The sequence below is a fragment of the Leptonychotes weddellii genome, chromosome 12 (genome assembly GCF_054177405.1).
Source record: "Leptonychotes weddellii isolate Sample4059 chromosome 12, ASM5417740v2, whole genome shotgun sequence".
NCBI lineage: Eukaryota > Metazoa > Chordata > Mammalia > Carnivora > Phocidae > Leptonychotes > Leptonychotes weddellii.
The window spans coordinates 31,104,656-31,112,378 of NC_138380.1; the positions used below are offsets into that span (position 1 = coordinate 31,104,656).

Sequence of the window (7,723 nt, forward strand, 5' to 3'; positions counted from 1 at the left end):
ACTCGATCCCGGGACTCCAGGATCATGACCTGAGCCGAAGGCAGTCGCTTAACCAACTGAGCCACCCAGGCGCCCATGCATTAGCTACTTCTTATAATAATATGAAAGAAAGGGCTATGGGCTAAATGGTACGTCCATAGCCAGACTGGCCCAGCACAACATAGAGCATCTGCTACTCTTTCCCTTCTGAAGGTCTAGACCATTTTAGAAGGAGAAAGTATTTGTTTAAATGCAATGTAATAAATTCAGTAATTAAATCTAAGGGAACGGAGATGTGGTGCTCAAGGGAGTGACAAATTTGAATTTGACTAGCCAGATTGTTTGTCCTTGGAGGAGGCATTAGCAGCTAATCTAGGGAGGGAAATTTGTTGTTAAAAGCAAACATTAGAATATAATAACTAAACAAGTGGTTTGACATGTGGTGCATTAATTGTGCTAATTGTAGGTTAAGAAGAGGTAGATCTCACACTGCTAAATGTTGATTACAAGCTGGAAATTGCTGCACAGGAATTGTGGTTCTGTGCTTTAGCGAAAGAGGTTTGCTTTTGTTTGAGTCTGTTTGGGTGCGGGGTGGAGAAGCATTGCTAGAAAACAATTAAGTTGGTTTGTGACACTAGACCCCTTAGGGAGAGTTTCAGGGGACTGCTGTGATTGAGCCCTTAGGACACAATTTCAAACAAGCTTTTCTCCATTTGAGGTCTCTAACATTTATCCCACTCCCTCTCTGCAACTCACAAGGCACACTTACGCTCACAAACACAGACTTTAAAAAAATAATAGTAATGTGCACAAAGCCTGTGCGTTGCTGGGAATGCAAGTAAGCACCCATGAAGAAACATAACAAACAGCGCTAATTATTTGTTTTCTTTCGAAAAGTACCAAGGTAGAAACACCACGGAGTTATCTCTGCCTTATTTCTCTTAAGGTCAGTATGTAACTCACTAGGTCTAAAAGGGGTTTTTGTTTGTTGCTTGTTTGCTTTCTTTTTAGTGGCTTGATGATATTCAGAAAATTTATAGTAAGTCTCTGTGACTAGAGCCTGAAACTTTAAAATGGACCACAAGTTTCTTCTGAGTGTTTAAGTGGCCCTTCAAGCTCTCTGGCTCACATACATTTCCATTGTTCTAAGGGTTAAAAACTGCACTATCACAATGACAAGCCTTATTACTCAGTCAAAGTAAATGGATCACCACATAACCTTACAGAAATGTTCTTCCTTAAGCTATTAAAACATTCCATGCCCTTAGATGACAACAATTTCTCTGCCTTTTGAAATTTCTTTTCTATCCTGCGGAGTTCATAGAGATATGCTTGGTTAAAATCAACTTATATAAAACTATGCACTGTAAATTCTGACACTTCTGTTTGAATCTCTTTTCAAACACTTGTCTTTGCTCACCATAATAGATGTCAGTTCTTCTGATGTAGTTCAAGCATGAGCTCCATATGAAGACTCAGCTATGTCTATTGCATTTCTGAAGCTACTACTCACTGAAGTTTTGTGCTGTTTGACATCAAAGATAGGCAAGAATCACCTGCTGAGTTCACATGCATGGAGCAAAACATCTTCAAATCACTTTTGCTAGACAAAAGTTTTTTTTTTTTTTTAATATTAAGCTTTCACTATCGTGTGGACTTAAAGACAAATGCAGTCCTCGTTAAGGTCACAACATTGTATTATTAAAATATGCATCAGGAGCTCTGAATTTAGCTAACTTTAAAACCAAAGGTAATTTGTGTGGTTGCTTCAGATTTGAACTCAGCTGCAAAGAATTCAGCATCATTCAGACATTCAAAATGTGATTTTTATTCAATACGCAGTTATTTTGCTCAAAGGTAAAAAAGCACTTTAAACATTCTCAAACCAAAAGAGAATCTTCTAATATTTCCAACTTTAATAGACGTCCTTGACATCAATTAAAGAGATAATTCCATTCAAAATACTGTATACAGAGTATTTGAAAACTATAGATTTTTATTTTAAAAAATTCTACTTAAATTTGTAATAATACAGGGTATATCTTCACTTTTTAAAAATAAAACAATAACCACAATAATTTTGAATTTTTCTAAGCAATGTAATTTGGCATCACTTTTGTTAAACATCAGTATTTCTTATGACAGAATAAAAATGATGTTACTAAAGAGATGTGAACATGATGTTTTTCCTGTCAGTGATGTTCTGGATAAAAGTTTTAAAATTTGGATTCCAGGGGCGCCTGGGTGGCTCAGTCAGTTAAACATCGACTCTTGATCTCAGGGTCTTGGATCGAGCCCCATGTCAGGTTCCGTGCTCAGTGTGGAGTCTGCTTGAGATTCTCTCTCCTTTTCCCTCTGCCCCTCCTCCCCCTGTGTGCACTCTCTCTGTCTCTCTCTCTCAAATGAATAAATAAAATATTTAAAAAACATAAAAAATAAAAATAAATTAAAAAATAAAATTTGGATTCCAAATTACTGAGTAATTAAACTCCATGGAAGGTTAAGTGCATGATACTAAAAATGAAATGAAGGCTTGAACATGCCCAGGGGTGGGCCCTTTTGGTAATTTTCATTTTAGATGCCATTAGTTTTCAAACTTTGGTTTTCATAGGATATTATTTTAAAACTTTGGGAGGATATTGTACATCTATAAATTTTTATTTGTGTATTTAGGATATGTTTTTAAATGCACATAGTTACATGGTTTAAATGCATATGGTTTGCCATTACCATTATATTGAAAGGGGTACATTTATATATAATATGTATATTTCTATATTATTATATTTATATAGGCATTTTAATGCAAAAACACTGAAAACATCTAACTTCAAAAATAAGTCACTAGATTGTTTTACTTTGCCATGAGTCAGTATTTAGAAATTCCTACACGTTTTTTCTTCAGCCAATCCGGATATGCCCTGTGCTGATTTGTGGTCACACATATCATTCAACTCAAATCGTCTCAGTGGTGAAGGGTTTGAATATAGCACAAGGACAGAAGAGAAATATGTAGTTTTTTTTTTTTCAATCCACAAAAAAAAAAAAGAAAAAGAAAGTGGAATGGAGAAAGAGATAAAATGTCATGTCAGTATAATCACTTAGCTAACTAGTCAACCAGAGAATGACCACTCAAGTCCAGAGTACCTATGCCTTTCTTTATTGCAATCACATTTTGAATTATCTTTCTTTGCTATGAGAGACTCTGATTAAAGAAATGTTCTCAGTTTCATATCCTGGAAAGGGTATATAGTTAGGAGTGGAATCAGTCCAGACTTTAACCAATGTTGTCATAGAGCAAAGATAAGAAGGAAAACAACAGAAGAATTGCTGTATGGCACTTGATTCTATTTTAGTTTCCTGAAGAGTCACTATTCGTAAATATACTAAATTTAATTTAAATGCATTATTTGTGCTTGGGACAGAGATTGTTGGCTGCTCACCAAAGTTCAAGTTCTTTGCTTTTTCCTGGGTATACAACTATACTACAGTTTCCCTTGCAGTTAAGTATGTTCATAGTATTGAGTTCTAACCAATAGAATGCGACCAGAAGTAATGTGTGCCACTTTCAGACCCATACCTGGCCCATAAAATCCTCCCTTCATGTCACTGCCCACAGTCTTAACTTCCAGTTTGAAAGGCATGTGTTGAAAACTGTAGGGCCTCTGACAGTCTGGGCCCCTGAACGACTGCATGGAAGAGAACCATGCTTTGACTTATTTACCCACCAAAATAGTTGCATGAGCCTGAAATAGATTTCTGTTGTGTTTGTACCGGTATACATTTGAGGTTCTACTTACTATAATTGATAGTCTGCCATTGACCTACGTGTGGGGCTCTACTAAGGCCAAGAGTTAGCCTACCTCTAACCTACAGTATTGAATTTTATTTTCAAATTATCTAACAGACTTTTATTTTTTTTAATTAATACAGGTGTGTGTTTTGTGCTGGATGGTCCATGAAGGTTTAACTGTCACAAGGCATTCCCACAGCTTTCTTCTGAGAATAATGGTCTCTGAGATAGATAATACTCCACTGACCATAACCGATTGGATGGAGAACTGACACTGTTGCTAAACATCTGCTCTAAGAAACTTGTCACTTGGAGGAATGAGAGAGAAGAATAAGTGGAAGTACAGAAAGAAAATTAACTTATATCTAAAAATTAGCCATACTATACAGATTCTCCTTGACTACTTTTAAATGCAAAGCATTAGAGAAGGTTTTTTTTTTTTCCTGTTGCTATTGCTGTATAACTAATCACCCCAAAACTTAGTGTCATAAAACAACCGTTTTATTATGCTTATGGATAATGGGGTCTGGAATTTGAATAGTCATAGAAGGAGTGGATTTTCTCTGTTCCACAATGCCTAGCATTCCAGATAGAAAGATAGGAAGGCTGAGAGTGACAGTTGCATCTAGAAGCACCTTCATTCTCATGGCTGGTCATGCTGGCTGTCAGCTGGGACCTCAGTTGGGTTGTCAGCCAGAACACCATCATGTGGACTGCATGTGGCATCTCAGCATGGGCTTGATTGTTTCGGCTTCCTTGCAGAACAGTGGCTGGAGTTCAAGAGCAAACATTCAAAGAGAAACAGGTGAACGCTATGCTAGGTTGTCTTTCCTAACTCAGCCTCGGACATGACATAGCATCACTCTACCATCATCTTGAATCTGGCCAGGTTCAAAGGGAGGAAACAAAGATTCTGTTTCTCAGTGGGTGGAGTGGTGAAGTCACATTATAAGAAGATTATGTGGAGGGGCACCTGGGTGGTTCAGTTGGTTAAGCGGCTGCCTTTGGCTCATGTCATGATCTCAGGGTCGTGGGATCAAGTCCCGCATCAGGCTCCCTGCTCAGTGTCTGCTTCTCCCTCTGCCCCTCCCCCCCTCCAGCTTGTGTGTGCACTCTCTCTCTCTCTTAAATAATGAATAAAGTCTTTTAAGAAAAGAAGATTATGTGGAATGGGAGATATTTTAACAACTATCTTTGGAAAATACAATCTGTCACAAGGTCATTAAATGGAAGATATACATACATTAAATATAGTATAATAATATTTAGGCAACAGAGAAGAAATTATGCAGAATAGCTAAGACAGAAAAATGGAGAAGGAATTCTGCTTCTGCCTATGGCAGAGTTGCTGCTACAAATGGAGTTAGTTTGTAAGAATCCTTGTATAGTGAGAATACATATGTGTGTATGTGCATGTGCATACATACACACAGGTATATATATAGGCAAGCACACATATGTGCATACATACACATACATCATGTGTGTATGTGTATATGTGAACTTGTGTGCACAAAAGCTTTATATTAAGGATTAATAACTGCTACAAATCAAGAAGAAGAAGATAGTCAACTCAATTTTTTAAATATACAAAAGGCAAGAGCAAGCACTTTTTTTTTTTTTAAGATTTTATTTATTTATTTGACAGAGAGAGACACAGCAAGAGAGGGAACACAAGCAGGGGGAGCGGGAAACGGAGAAGCAGGCTCCCTGCTGAGCAGGGAGCCCGATGCGGGACTCGATCCCAGGACCCCGGGATCATGACCTGAGCCGAAGGCAGACGTCCAACGACTGAGCCACCCAGGTGCCCAAGAGCAAGCACTTTTTAAGAAAGGTACCCAAATGGCAAACAAGCTTAATTTCAGTACTCATCAGTGAAATGCAAATTAAAACCAAAATGAAGTGCCACCTGAATGGCTAATATTTTGTTAATGCTTCTACACGTTTATTTCTTTTAGTTAGGTTTTTATTTTAATTCCAGTTAGCTAACATACAGTGTTATATCAGTTTCAAGTGTACAATATAGTGATCAACACTTCCACACATCACCCGGTGCTCTTATAATGGCAATGTAAGTGTTGGTAGTAAAGTGGGGCAACCAGTGGGATTATACCTTGGTGACACCTCTTTAGAACATTCTGTGGTAGTATCTACTAAAGCTGAACATATGCCTAGTTTATGTTCAGAACTTCCAGTCCTTGATATTTATTTGTTGAAATGTATGCATATGTTTATCAAAAGACATGTACAAAAATGGTTATAGGAGTATTACTCATAATAGCCCATAACTGGAAGCCAGCTAAATCCATTACCAATAGGGTGGATGAATAAATCACCATATATTTGTGAAATGGAATATTATACAGCAATAAAAAACCAGTGACTCTCTATGGCTACACAAAATGACATGGATGAATTTCACAAACATGACATTGACTGAAAGAGGCCAGGCACTAAAGGCTACATATGATATCATTTGAATTATATAAAGTTCAAAAACAGACAAAGCTGTTTTATGGTTATACCTGAAAAAGATGAATTTTTGGTATGTAGCTTATATCTCAACCAGTCTGACTATAAAAAAAATTAATCTGTATTCATAGACTAGAAGGTTGTTCACCTTTGAAAGGATGTTTACTGGGATGGAGCAAAATAAATGCTTCTGGAGTCCTAATACTGTTCCTTATCCCTATAAGGATGGTGGTCTTCTGGGTGTGTTTCCTTGTAAACTGCCTCAATTTGTTTACTTAACTGTGTGTATGTTATACATCAGAAGAAATAAAGTTTTTCTTAAAAAAATAAATGGAGGTATCACCCAGAGGAAGCAACTGAAGTTAGATTTTGAAAGGAAAGCAAGATGCCTGGGTCAGGGGACCCCTGTTGCAATCTGAAAGATGTGATAGACCTCCATGGGGCCTTCTGTGCCCACGTGGTGTCCAGTGCTTCTAAGAGGTAAGCCGAGCATGGCTCCCCATGCCCAGGGCAACCCTGCTTGGTTTCTTACAACTTGAAAAAATGCTAACAACAACAACAACAACAATTTAGTAAAATATAAGAAATTGCAGGATAAGAGAAAAGCAGTGAGAGAACATGATGTTGTATAAGTAACAACTTAGAGGCACAGTTTGAAATATTCAGCCATAGTTCTATGACTTTTTTGTGAAAGTCCAGGCATGGAGCTTTCCAATGGTTTGCAATATTAGCAGTGATGAGCAATATTTTAATCAAAAATAATAACAATGATGGAGAAGAGTGTACTGTGCTCTGTCTTCCTCTGAGGCATTAGTTATTATGTTATTATGCCTGACCCATTGGGTTTGGTGGAAAAAAATGCAATATAGAAGAAGAGTACAAGTCCAGTTTTCAGGGAATCGATGATGCGCCAGATTTAAAATCCTATCCACCAAAAATATACATGTTTTCTGAAGTATTTGGTTGTGTTCAATTCATGTGACTCATTCATTCATTCACTTACTCATTCACTCAGTGTTTACTAGGTACCAGGCACTATTCTAGCTACCAGAGTGAACAAAACAGAGAAAACTCTCTGCTTTCACAGGGGTTACATTTTATTTGTGGAAAGAGTGGGTGATACATACTACAAGCATCCATTAGTGAAATATACTAATAAGAGAATAAGAAGATTTATGGAAAAATATGGGCATGGAAAGGGGCTAGGGAGTTCTTGAGTATGGTTGAGGTTGCCGGAATTACAGTGGTCAGGAAAAGATTGCACTGACAAGGGGACATTTGAATAAGGAACTGGAGGAGATGAGGGGGCAAGCCATGAATGCAAACACCTAGTCATTGTTCAGGGGCAAGCACTTGTTGTGAACACTTGTCAAGGACGTGGGAATCCTGGGAAGCACATGGGCTTTGGGCAAGAGCCCTGTCTTTGATCTTAGCTTGTGCTGCACATTTCCCCATTGCTCTGATGGACCCATTCTCCAT

At 37.7% G+C, this 7,723-nt stretch overlaps 1 long non-coding RNA gene across 1 annotated transcript in view; it reads left to right on the plus strand.

Moving 5' to 3' along the window:
• LOC115944341 (uncharacterized) overlaps window positions 1–7,098 on the plus strand; it is a 217,740-nt gene extending 210,642 nt beyond the window's left edge. The window contains exon 5 of the long non-coding RNA XR_004078906.2: window positions 3,913–7,098. This is a non-coding gene — a long non-coding RNA (uncharacterized LOC115944341). The remainder of the gene's footprint in view (window positions 1–3,912) is intronic.
• Window positions 7,099–7,723: the final 625 nt, after the last annotated feature.